Source organism: Electrona antarctica (genome assembly GCF_951216825.1).
Source record: "Electrona antarctica genome assembly, chromosome: 13".
Classification (NCBI taxonomy): domain Eukaryota; kingdom Metazoa; phylum Chordata; class Actinopteri; order Myctophiformes; family Myctophidae; genus Electrona; species Electrona antarctica.
Genome location: NC_136794.1, coordinates 30,804,741 through 30,818,436, shown reverse-complemented (window position 1 = coordinate 30,818,436; position 13,696 = coordinate 30,804,741). Strand labels below are relative to the sequence as shown.

The 13,696-nt window shown below is 42.1% G+C and overlaps 1 protein-coding gene across 1 annotated transcript in view; it reads left to right on the top strand.

The window, feature by feature from the left end:
* Window positions 1-3,064: 3,064 nt before the first annotated feature.
* Window positions 3,065-13,696, top strand: part of asic4a (acid-sensing (proton-gated) ion channel family member 4a) — a gene marked incomplete at its 3' end in the record, with an annotated part of 343,382 nt that continues 332,750 nt past the window's right edge. Inside the window, exons 1-3 of the mRNA XM_079517753.1 lie at window positions 3,065-3,157; window positions 4,360-4,415; window positions 5,436-5,576. The remainder of the gene's footprint in view (window positions 3,158-4,359; window positions 4,416-5,435; window positions 5,577-13,696) is intronic.

The following is a 13,696-nucleotide window of genomic DNA, read 5'->3' as shown; positions in this document are numbered from 1 at the left end:
GGACATACTTCTCCCTCAGTTCCTTCACCAAGCGATCACTCCCGGGAACACGGTACAGTCCTCTCTGTCGTACGGGAAGAGGTCAGGGGTTAAGCCGCTAAATTTGTTTAGTTTGATTAATGGACGCATCTCAGAGGTGGATTACACTGTTGGGACACTCACCTCCTTCAGTCCCCTTCTCTCAATTTCACTCACACACTTCACTACCAAGTCGGGGACTCTCGGATGGGTTGATGGAGCGAAGTGTGTCCTGAAGATGACACACATTTTATAATCAGATAAAAAAAAAATCCTACGCTCGCAAAAAACAAAACAAAAAAACAACACCGCTGACTATATGAACACTTGGCAAAAACCTAGTGAAAATAGCCGAGCTACAAACCCACAGCATTTTACCCAATGCCCCAAAATAGAGACCAGGTTACAAGTAGTTAACTTTCTTTGGTTGCATATAAAACCCACAGACAGACTTAACAAGAGATGTGATTAACTATTGGATTCATATGGAACAGATCACCCCCCCCCCCCCCTCGCCCCCCACAATTTCCTGAAAACAAACTGTGTTTGGACATTTCCACCCAACAGACATTATTGTTAATGAGCACCACACTCCAAGCACCTGTTGTCCACGAGGATTCTGTGCCATAGAAGGTGCAGCCGTCACAACACATCATCCTGCACTCTGGTTGTGCGATGAAGTGGCAGTCTCTGCACTTCACTGCCATCTTCCCGAAGCGGAGCCTCTTGCCGCACGGCACACATGTCTCTGGCCGGATCACCTGGGAACTGCTTCAAGAACTTCAGCAGGAGTAACAATCATCTCATCATTGAAATCAACATTTTCCACTACAAACAGATCACTTTTTACACAGTTGAATAGCTCTGAAAATGACTTAATAGCTGGAACTAAAAGCCACTACATGTTTTACAGAATCGTCCCGAGGCAAGCCTAGTTTGACTTCAGTGGGTAGAACGCAACCTTTCAGAAACTCATTTGCTTTTCCTTAATGTGGCCAAATACTAAATCAGCAAAAGATGGAACACAAACAATGTTTGAAAGAATGTCATGTGCCACTGAAATCTGGTGGTTTAATCATTCATGATGCCATGATGAAAAGGCTTGTTGTAATGCAAAATGCCCTGTGTTATTATGTCATGTCCTTTGGCAACACAGGAAATTAATTAACAAGTTTAACATATGTTGACAATGACACAGATGTTTAATAGAAGCTAGAAAAGACATTCCAGTGCTGCACAAAGGCACAATTATTAGATTTATCCGACAATGAAGGTGAGCAATAATTAACAGTCAAATAATCACTCCATATTTACCTTGTCTTGAGGTCTCTCCAGAAACTCTGCAGATGTGTTAGCCACCCTTGTCCGCCTCAAGGGTGCCATTCATACAGATGGTGGACACCAGTAGCATAGATGGAGAGCTATAATAGAAGGATGAGGATTTAGCTGCAAGATATACTTACAAGTACTGTACATCCTCAATTTTAGGTGACGGAATAATACGTTGCATTCATGTTTTGTGAGAATTACCCTCCTTTCTCTGGCCCTCGACCCTCAGGGGCCTAACAATAGTCGTGTCCAGGTCACAAAGGTTCACAAAAAAGGGAGGGGTGAACCAGTGCCACCACTCGCTGTGTCGTTATCAGCTCTACTGTATGGTTACACACCGGCATTTCAAAGCCCGCTATTCCAACGCACAGCCATTTCCATCATTTCCTTGAATGCTGCAATTAACAAGAGGGGATAAATCAGTGTACTGTATGTAGTTACAATATATTACTAGAGAAGGTCACCAGTCACTACTATGATTAAGATGGAAGTGATTGCAGAGATCTGCCATATGACCTACATGTATAATAGTGTTAAAATAAAACTAACATGGGTTACAATGGTGTAACCATTCGTTTCCATTTACATTCCGTAGCCATTCATCAGACAGGCTAGTGCTACTTACTTAAGTGCTTACAGTATCTTCTGAATTGTACTCCTTACTTTTACTTATTGGATAAACTACAGCAACGTATTTTAATGGTTCTCAGCTGCTTAACGCTGTATGCACTTCCTGAAACTCTGCCAACCTCCTTCCCAAAACTCTAGGTGCAAATGTGCAATCCCAAAACAGTAAAAGCACACAACATGCTTGGTGTGTGTGTGTGTGTGTGTGTTTTGGCCTCTGAGTATGGACCCAGAAAGACACCAACTGGCTTTGTATGAACACAATATTCGCGTCCGTAGGTGGATGTGTCGACATGATTGAGGTAGGTTTTTATACCTTTACCTTGTTTGAGGCACGCTAGCCCCTCCTACAGTATATCCGCACACGTCTCATATTTGCCATTGGCAATGAAAGGAGAAATTAGGTCAAATGCCTGCCAAATATGACGTATATTTGTGGCAACAGTGCAACACAAACATTAAATACCATTGACAATGAAGGGAAAATGTACCATTATGTAGACAAGCAAATCGGCTAACCAATCACATAAATTCAGTTTAATTCAGTTCAATGAAAGGGGAAATTAGGTCATATGTGCCTCAAATATGACGTAATTAAGTTTTGTCCCCACGGTCTCATAGGCCTATTTTCCATTGACAATGAAAGGAGAAATTAGGTCAACTGTCCGCCAAATATGACGTAATTTGTGGCGACACAAACATGAAATGCCTTTGACAATGAAGGGAAATTTTACATCATATGTAGATCGGCTAACCAATCACATAAATTCAGTTGTTCTGTTCATGAGATGATGTATGATGATGTATAATGATAAGAGCGCCCCTCACTTCACACAGGTGTGATGTCTACCTTCACTATAACTTTTTTCACCCTGGACCTGTTTGCATGCCTGGTCCATAGCCTCCTTCTGCCTGCACGGCTGCACTTTACTGCCGTTGCAGGCAGTAAAGTGGACCAGAGCTAATGTCTGCATTGTATTGCTTCTTTGGGTGCATGTCTGCATTGCAAGCAACTTTACTGGCATAATGACGGCGTTTGGGACGTTGCTTGCTTCCTTCCTTCACAGCTGCTACCAATGGTGATACTGATTAACAATAACAGCTCGTGTTCCATTCTGGTCAAACATAACCTCGCGTCACCAGTACTTTCCACCTCGGAGGAAAGGTCAATCATAACAGAAAGGTAAGGAAGGGCGCTGTCGCTGTTATTGTGCATTATGGCTCAGTGGAAAATAATAATTTGTATCATTGGTAAGTGGTAACTTAAGTAGGCGAAGAAAGTATGACTCTTACTCCAGGATACATAGACAGACATTATGGGGAGAGATAAGTTGAAGTTTATTTATCCTTGTATTACGGTTTATTTTTGACGTTTATCATATGTTTGGGTTAAGCCGTCCACACACACACGACACGAGGCAGGCCCATAGGAGGGCAGGCCTGTGCCACTGCCAGTAGGCCGCGGCTGCCAGCCGTTGTCAACAATATTTCGTGTGGTTTATTTCTCATACTTTTAAAATAGGCTACAGATAGGAAACTGCATCTGTAAACATTCTAGAATTCCAAGTTCACCATAAGTGAAGTCACCATAAGAATTAGCCCCATATGTGCCCTCTCCCTACGCTCATTCTGTAGCTAGTACAGAATGAGCGTAGGGAGAGGGCACATATGGGGCTACATAAGAATATGTTGAATATGAATATGTTGAATATGAACATGAATACATAAGAATATGTTGTATGATGCACATCAGAGAATGTGCGCAAGCATGACGCACGCGAGACTTCATGCCTACGCACTTATGTGCCATTTATTTTTGAATAGCCAAAGTATGGCGAAAAATAAAATTATGGGAACTCAGATTAGCCAAAGTATGGTTAAAATGGTTAAAATTATTTTGATGCACTAGTATATATCAACTAAATTTACTAATTTCCCCCAAGGACCCCATGGGTCCTCACTTTGAGAACCAATAATTTAAACTCAATAACAAGGGATAAATTTGACATTTAATTATGGGTATATCACATTCTTAAATAATTTAATTAGTAGATTTATTTGTTTTTGTGATAGGGCTATGCTACCCATTGTTTACAATATTGAATGATTGATTTGGACATCTATTAAAGTTCTCAGTCACCAGGACTGATTTAAATCATTTGTAAGAATGCCATCCATGGAACAGAAAGTTCAGATCTACAAGCTCACAATACTGAACTTGTAGCTTTATTCCTTGTGAACCCATATGGAACTAATCCTGATCTCTACATGGACAATTGGACATCAAGTACATACATCTCTCAATTAACAATGTAACCAGAGATGTTATGATTTCAAAGCACATTATGTAATAAAACTCACGTTTTCCTTCTCTTTTGCTCTCAGTCCCTGTATCAGAAAGGACAGCGTGTACTGTGTGGGGAAAGAACCAACAACTTACAGTAAGTACAAATGAATCAAACCACTCGGCATGAACATTAAAGCTAGAAGCCGGATGGAGTTGTTTTCAACAAGAGGGCGTTGTTATTGTACTGAAATTATGGATTGATAGCAGGAGGTTACCACAGGACATTCCATACCAAAGAAAAGTCATGGTAGCTTTGCAGATGCTTTTGAATGTGGGTGGCAGTTGCAGGAGCCCAGAGCCAAGTGAAGGGCCTGATAATGTGGGGTTTGGGAGTTGGGACTGAGGCTTCCTGATTTATGCAATGGTGTAGAATGGTCCAAATGTGTCCCGCTGCAATATTTATTAAGACATGCACACCATCACTCTGCATTGCGAAGGCAATGCGGTGTTGGGGAGATGGAACACCATTCGTCTCATTGCATAATGCAAGGCTGTCACAAATTTATGGTGGGGAATGGCAGTGTGTGATTATTTGCATCATTTCCATAAGATCATCATTTTGCACATTCTGTACATTTAAGATTAAAGTGGCGGAGGAACACCCTGTCCTAGGGGGGATGTATGTTTCGGCTGTGCTGACAGCAGCTGTCAGACAGCCCCTGCATGATAATAAGACTTGTATTGATGCCTTGTCAAACTATAGTTATGTTCACCAACAAATCAGGCAGCCTCCCCCTGCTCTGAGTGAGCAGCTTTCTGGACTGGAGCCGGCGACACACACACAGAAACGCGCACACACACACACACACACACACACACACACACACACACACACACACACACACCCCCTTCTGGAGAGACGGACTACCACATTGTTTTGCACGGTTGACAATTGACTGTTTGATGTGAAATGTTTTGCCATTCTGTTTTAACCTGAGGCCAATTCTACAAATATCTTCTAAATCCTGCTGAAAAACATATATGTTGCTTCAGTGGTTCTCAAACCTTTTCATGTCAAAGATCACCAAAATTATCTGTATTTGCCGGCGACCCGATATTTTGTTCCAGGGACCCCCAGAAGCAAAGATTTTATTTATTCTTAACCCCCAAACAGGCAAGCGGTTGAAGATGGATGGATGGACCTGGCCCGCTCTTTGATTGTTGCTAGGTTGATTCCTGGAGGCCTGCCATGGAGTCAAGGGCCACACACACAGCAAAGCGATGTCACAAAAGAAAGATAACAGCACAATTCCTGGTAAGGAGCAAATTAAGTCTAAAGTGATTTTTTTTATCACCTGTTACTGTTTCTCAAATTAGGCCATTATGTGTTTCCAACATGTGGCCCTTTTCCAAAGAGTCATTTGTTTTGTATTTTGTTTTGATCCCACATTTTGTACACTATTTATTTTCACCCAGTGTTGATTGTCTAATTGCACAAACCACACCATTGGAACTAGTCGCAACTCCTTGCAACAAACATTGGGGATAATGGTTGCGTGTTGTCTCTCGCTTGGTTCAAGGAGTTACATCCATTCTTGTCACACCTCTAAAAAGTACACCTCTCTGTTTCCAGCAGAGGGCAGTGTGGGCTTTCTTTCAGGGCTGTGTGTGTGTGTGTGTGTGTGTGTGTGTGTGTGTGTGTGTGTGTGTGTGTGTGTGTGTGTGTGTGTGTGTGTGTGTGTGTGTGTGTGTGTGTGTGTGTGTGTGTGTGTGTGTGTGTGTGTGTGTGTGTGTGTGTGTGTGTGTGTGTGTGTGTGTGTGTGTGTGTGTGTGTGTGTTGTTGACTTCTTGCCACATGTTTGTACTTTTTTGGAGTTCCCTTCCGCACCTTTGGAGTAACTGCATTACCTAAAATTGAACTGCACCACATTTTTAATTCCCAGCAGCCTTTTAAAGCCGATTAAGAGGTTGCAAGCAGAGGTCTAATTGCCGGTGTTTCGTTTTGCCCTTGATATTTATATAGCAACAAAATGAATAAAATAAATATGAGTCTCGTACTGCGAGTATGCTCTGATAGTTATTCTGAAGAATGTGACATAATGCTTCCATTAACTAAAAGACAGACTTAGTTCTCAAAGTGTGGTCCCCAGTAAAATATGTTATTTAGCATTCCATCATTTTAAACCTACAGTACATAGTACAGTTAAAGTACAGTTAAACTCATGAAAATCTGTAATTTATACACTACTCATTATACTACTCATACACACACCAGTAGAGTTTTGTAGTGAAACAGTAGTGTTCCCAGTAGTAACCACGCGTAGTAGTGAAAAAGCTGTTAAAACACTACAGCCTTTTAAATAGTGATTATGTAGAGGTTTGTGTAGTGAATATGTAGTTACAACACTACATATTTTACATAGTGATCAAGTAGAGTTTTTTACTACTTGCTCATAGTGAATGTAGTATTCATACATACTGTATATTAGTTATTTCAAAATAACCGTTCTACCGTGTTGTGAGCTTGTACATCTGCTAGTTTAAAACAAATATAGAAAACAGAGCAGATTTTCAGAGCAAACAACATTAATTTGGGGGCCCTTGACATGAAACTGTTTGAGAATCCCTGGAATAGAAAGATGTCAAATTAAATGCATTAAGGACAGAGGCACTCTATGGGTAGAGATGGGCTGTGTTGCCTGATGAGGCCTGTTCAGGTTATTGAAACTAATCTTTGCTTAGTTTTTCTCATGTACCGTAGCTTAATTGAATTAACAAGAAGTTATATTTTTGTTTATTTGTATTTGTGAGATTTGGAAAAAGTTGAACAAAATATTGTTCAAAACATTGCTAATCTGTTGTCCATGATTCTCCAAAATTGGGATCGGACGCAAAAACGTGGTGTCGGCTGGCCTTTAAATCACTGTTTATATGATGGATAAAGATAGTCTTCATACCAAGTTGAAGCTGGTAATGCAAGCCATAATGATTATTATTCAAACAAGTGCTACAGTATACCTTAAAATGTGTTTAGGTGTCGGAATGTTTTTAGAACATTTTAGGTACGCATTATGCAAATATCATTCCACTGTTTCCACAACCCAAATATGATGCAAATGAAAATTGATACATAAGGGAGGAAATGGTGGGGGTAAAATGATGATGAATTCTACTAGGTGAGTCTCAAGCACCACCATCATCACCTCATTTTCTATAGCAGGTCTGTTTGACTGAGAATAGACCAGAGCAGTTTTACCGGATCCTTTGTGTAAAGCAATTTCTTTCTAGCAGCCTTTTCTCCCCCTCTAATGCACTTTCTCTCTCATACGCGCTCTCTCTCACACTTCTTTCTCTTACACACACCACGGCACATAGGCAAGCCTAGTTTTTATTTATTATTTTGAGTTGCCCCCTGAACACCAACCCCTTCACCTAGTTTCGTTGTGCATATATTTCCACTGTGATTTTAGAAATGGTGTTGTGCTCTTTAAATGCTTTCACCATGTCACTAAAATGTAATTCTGATCAGGAGAGTCATGTGAATGCAGTCTGTTCATAAGGAAACCATTGTTTGGAAAACACTCGGTATAATCGTTTGGCGATAATGAATACATTTGATTGACAACATTTTCATTATATTTATTTATGAGAGTCACTATTTGTATGAAAAGTTACTGTAGTTCACATGTCACAGAGGAGGAAAACTTTAATTCTGTAGCCTCCTAAGTTGGCCTGTTCTTCGTCTTCGTAAGCAGCACTTCAGTATTAATTGGTTTTGTGATGGCTGGCAAGACAAGAGGCTATTATGAGCAGCAATAATATTATCAAGGATTAGATTATGATCCCAATATTCTCTTAACCCTTTAACCACTTTCATTCATCCTGGCATCTCTATTTTGTCACTGGGTGAATTCAGGTATAGCAAATCTACCAGATTTTAAACATAAAGCCCCTTTCCAGTTTTTCCATTTTTGTGTCCGTATGCATATACATTAAAATGCATGTGGAAATGTATCCCAGTCCCCAGGGAAACCTTCACTCTTCCATCACTTGTAGGAATACATATGTTTATCCATTCATGTTCGGTTCTTTAGCGTTTCAGGCTTGGCTACCGACTGGCCGATTGTGGCTAGATTAAAACTCACTGAATGAAATAACAGTACGTTTTAACAGCGGGAGACCAACGGCAAACGTCGCTTGAATTTCATTGTCTATCGCCCACTATCGCTGGGCGACGTCGCCCAAAAGATGAATTATTTTTATCTTTTCGGCCGACCCACTCCGCCCACTTTTCGACCATCGCCTGTTCGCCTGCTATCGCCTCTATCGCCAGTAGTTGCCGGGTCCCATTGACAAATAATGCACTTCCGGAAAATTCGTCTGGCTGTCGCCCGCTGTTAAAACGTACTGAGTGTCTCAATGATTGTCTATAATTACGAATTCAAACGTGCTTTTATGGTTTTTTATTAATTCATTATTGAATACAAACACATACATACATAAACCCGTTTAATCACGTTCTGTCCTATTAGCAATCTGCTTCTGTCGTCTCTCGTTTTGCGTACTCTCATAAGGCACCCTACACTGCTCTGTGACCTGTTACTCTTACGTTCACTTCCAAACAAGTAGCAAGGGCCAACATCTGGGAAGATGAATGGCAAAGCACTCTTGAATGGCTAGACAGAGAAATTACATCAACAAGAAACCTTGCTAATGGCCACGACCTTGGCTGGACAACCTGGAAGTCACTCAATAGACTGCGTGTGGAACAGGTGAGGTGCAAAGTAGAGCCCTGCACAGGAGTGATTTATTGATCCCGTTCCCGCCCGCTCCCGTTGAATTTCAGATCAATCCCGCCCGCTCCCGCTGCCTGAAGTCCCATTTAGTCCCGCACCATCTCGCAATTTTATCGTTTAGTCCCGCTAAACCCGCAAAATTGAGATCGAAATACAGACAAACGGAATGAGGGCGTGAGGCCGCAAGTTAATAGAGAAAGAAAGACGGTGGCGTCGCTATACAGCATTTTATTATACAGCACCATGGAGGACGACGACAGCAACAAGTTAACAACCATATTGACAGCTAACTGTGGTTATTAGCCCAAATATTATTAGCTATTATTCACATTTCACATAGGCTATAACCTACCTGTCGGGAACATTTAAAAAATATTCCTCTATAACAAGTAAAAGCACGACCAGCAGTGACCACACAAACGGATGAAATAATAACGTTGGCCTTTTTATTATAGCCTAACAAGGCAGCGCACGAGCGCAGCAGCCGAAATACAAATAGGCCTATATATACGACCGAACTTTAAAACAACTTAACGACAACAAATCACAGTAGGGAGTAGGCAAACAAGGCACTGACTGAAGGCAGCGCAGCAGCCAAAATAGCCTACAAATATAGGCCTATAAGGCAGAACTAGTACAGGCCAAATATAGGCCTATCTAAATCAAATCACAGTATAGGCCTATCCACCACCACCCTGGGCAAGACCTACGCTGAAAAGACTATCAGCGGAAGTTGCGGGATTTTAGCGGAAGTATTGCCCAAGGAAATGACGTTGATGCTTTACAAATCAGTTTACATTCTCCGCGAATTAAACCAGTTTTGTGATTGGTCGGGAAAATATCGTATCCGGGGGAAATACATCTGACTGATGTTCCGGAGGATATATCCGCCCGATAGCTTCTCTGCCTTACGTTGTGACCAGGCTCTTCTTTTCGCAGAAAAGTAAGCCTGGGACCGAGGCTAATCCACCACTAGCACACACACACACACACACACACACACACACACACACACACACACACACACACACACACACACCGCTCTCAGCAGCTTTAAAGTTAACTGTGCCATGCACGCACAAGGTAGTTGGTTATGCCTAAATAAAAGATAGCCTACATACACATCCAAACGTATAGTCAATGTTAAAAAACAGACTATTAATGCAATTATGAAATGCAAGAACATGGAATAAACGATACAAAAATAATAAGCGTGTATCAAACAAAGTAGCCTACAAAGTGACAAACCACAGTTACACAATATTGGCTAATCTACCTCATCATATTGCTGTTGAGGAACAGAATATTGCTGATGACCTGTGGGTTTCCTCCATTATAAAAGCCCTCTCCGAGGGCACAGAGGATGCAGGGATGCACAGGCTAAATCGTGACAGTTTTGAGAGGGTCTGGCTTCTCCGCGAGTCGGGTGCTGATATATTCCGTAAATTCATCGTCTACAGTTTTGTTCTCGATCAAGGCTGGGTCATCTTCCCAATCAGCAAATCTGTCCGGTTGCTTTTTCGCTGGCGCATCCTCCTCCGTTTGTGGGACCTGGTCAAACTCCATCTTTGGGATATATTCCTTTGCACCTTTGGATTAGAATGATTATGATTATTAATAGGCCTGGCCTTTTCCTACATGGATAAATAGGGCAACACGTTAACAAAATAATGTCAATAAATTAGCATATGCCTATAATATTAACTGTCTGTCTAGTCCACATAATTCATTCTTATTACATTACATAATACTTTTGACTACATCATCTCTTGCATCAGGGCCCAGCATCCGTATCAGTCACAGTTTAGGCGTCAGGAACGTTGCCATCCTAAACGACATGTGGAGAGATTTATTTGGTGTATATGTTGAGGTGCCCATGAGTTCTTGCAGGCGTGAAATGCACACTTTGGCAACTTCAGAGAGCAAGGGTGAAGTTGTGTTCGCTTGGCAATGTTCAATGAGTTTGATGGACCATGGCAGGGCAAGCGATGCGGTTGTGCAGTTGTTTCCCTCAAGCTCATTGGTGGCTTCTTTGAATTGCTTTAGGAAGTCAACCACTGTTTTCAGTGTATTTACATTGATCTGCACAATTCTGTCATATTGGTTGTTGGCCAACAGTAATGCTGAGACTGCATCATGTCATAATTTGAATTCCATCCCGTCTCGATAGATTGCTTAAGTGATGTGTCCAAGCTGTTCTGCAGACCTAAATATTTGAAATATTTGACCAACTTCTTTGAACTAGTTATCAGTTCAGACAGCAGGGGTGTCTTCTCCACAGCTGGTGCAAATGCATTTGACAGGATGACATTTAGGATGTGTGCGTTGCAGTTAAGCCTGGTGTATGCGCGCAGGGCATCAACGATGTTGGCTCTGCGGTCAGTGACGAACACAACACGGCTAACCAACAGTGATGTGTCTATCCCAAAAGCAGCGAGTTTCTGGAACAGCAGGTTCATGATGTTGTCTTGTGTTTTGGGCATACCATCTTCAAAAGGAGCCGCAAATAACACCCTCGACACAAGCCCAAAGTCGTTGTCCGTGTAATGGATTGTGCTGGAAATTAACAAGGTTTTATGGTAATCCTCCATATATCGGTGGTGATGGCACATCCATATGTTTCAATGATGGGCTTTATTTCCGCTGCCACGGACGCCTTCAGGGCTTGGGCCTTTTTCCCAACGTGTCTGGATACCGTGGTTGGATGAGGCAGGACGTTTTTGACATTGAATTTGCCATGTTTAGCAGCGAGATTAACAAAGTGCTGGACAATGTTTACAAAGCCGGCCCCAGTGACCACATCATATGACCGAATATCTTTACAACACAGTGTAACACATTGCTGCATAGTATCTTGTTTAGCCGCTGCGGGAAGAACATTTCGTTTCAAGACAACCGGGAAGAGTTGCACAGGTATGCCTCCAGACGTACAGGTATGCCTCCAGACGTACAGGTATGCCTCCAGACGTACAGGTATGCCTCCTTACCAGACGTACCAGATTTGTGGCTGTTGTAGGTCAACACTTTTTTGCAGTTGTTGCAACTAGTGAACTCCAGTTCGTTTCCATTTGTGTCTGTAACAACGGAGAAACGTGGCCATATGTCTGACTTGGCTCCTTTCTTTTCTTTTAATTTAATTCCTGCTTTGAGCTTCTTCTCAGCGTCATTTGTTGTCTCCTTGTTTTGTTCAGTTTGTTGTTGCTGCTGTTCCATCATTTTTCAACTGTGTGTGGCTCGTGTGCGTGCATGCATGCGTGCGTGCGTGCGTGCGACTCATTCATTTATGCTGCTGGGTCAGGTGAGGTTTCCCATCCGCTTTAATTGCGGGAGGATGCGGGATTTTGCAGGGCCCGCTTATTTTATCTTGACCGCCCGTGCCCGCCCGCAGGTATTTAAATACCGCCCGCGCGGCAACATTTTGCGCCCCGGGCTCCCGTTCCCGTTGCAGGCCTCTAGCAATATATATGTGTGGATGTGTGCTGATAGTTCTAACTTGATAAATGTTAAATGGTAAATGGTGCATTTATATAGCGCCTTGGGCTTTACATAGATTGTGCATTACATTCACCCATTCACACACACATTCATACACCGATTGCGGCAGAAGCCATGCAAGGTACCAACCAGCACATCAGGAGCAATTTGGGGTTCAGTGTCTTGCCCAAGGACACTTCGACATGTAGCCAGGAGGAGCCGGGATTCGAACCGCCGACCCATGGATCATTGGACGACCTGCTCTACCTCCTGAGCCACAGTCGCCCCTGATACATAGTATGAAAACATTTGTTTTGTCGTACATGCATACCCTACTTGATCATACTACAGCGTCACGTGAAAGCATCAAAAGTAACAGATCTGCAAGATCGAAACGCAGCGCGAAGTGACACATTTTGAGCTCGTAGATCTGCTACTTTATATTGAAGTAGTATGTAGCTCCATGCACCTACAGTACTAAGTGGTTGAACACACTGTACATCACCTTTCCCATACTGTATATGAATGAATGAATTGTTTGCTATAAATCAATCAATCAATTGATACAAACGTGTTGAAAACCTTTTTGACTTTCTCACTTTGTTCACAACAACACATCAGATTCTACTTTAACTAGGTTAGCCTGTCCAATGTAATTTGGACTGTGTGAAAACTCTTCCTCCAGAAGAACCATTTCATGTATATTTATTATTTAGGGGGAGTTGTAGTTATCTTTGACCACAGCCTAGGGCCAGAATGTATGGTACAATGTTTTTTAAAAAGCCATATCAGACCAAATGCTTCAGCTGGCAGCCTTTTTATTAGCTTTTTCCTTTTTTCACTTTGGCATACTTCTAGGGCTGAAAAGTTCTAGCCCTAGTCATACTGACAGCCTAACCTGATTGGCTCCTCTGGCCAATGGGACACCAAGCAACGGCAAAGCTGCCCTCTGGCCAATCACGCTGGGCAAGACCTAAGCTGTAGAGGCTATCATTTGTTTTGGGCGGAAGTTGAGGGATTTTGGCGGAAGTACCGCTCAAGGAAATTACATTGATGCTTTACAAATCAGTTTACATTCTCCATGAATGAAACAAGTGTTGTGATTGGTCGGAATAATATCGTATCCGGGAGAAATACTTTTGTCGGATGTTCCGGACCGACACTT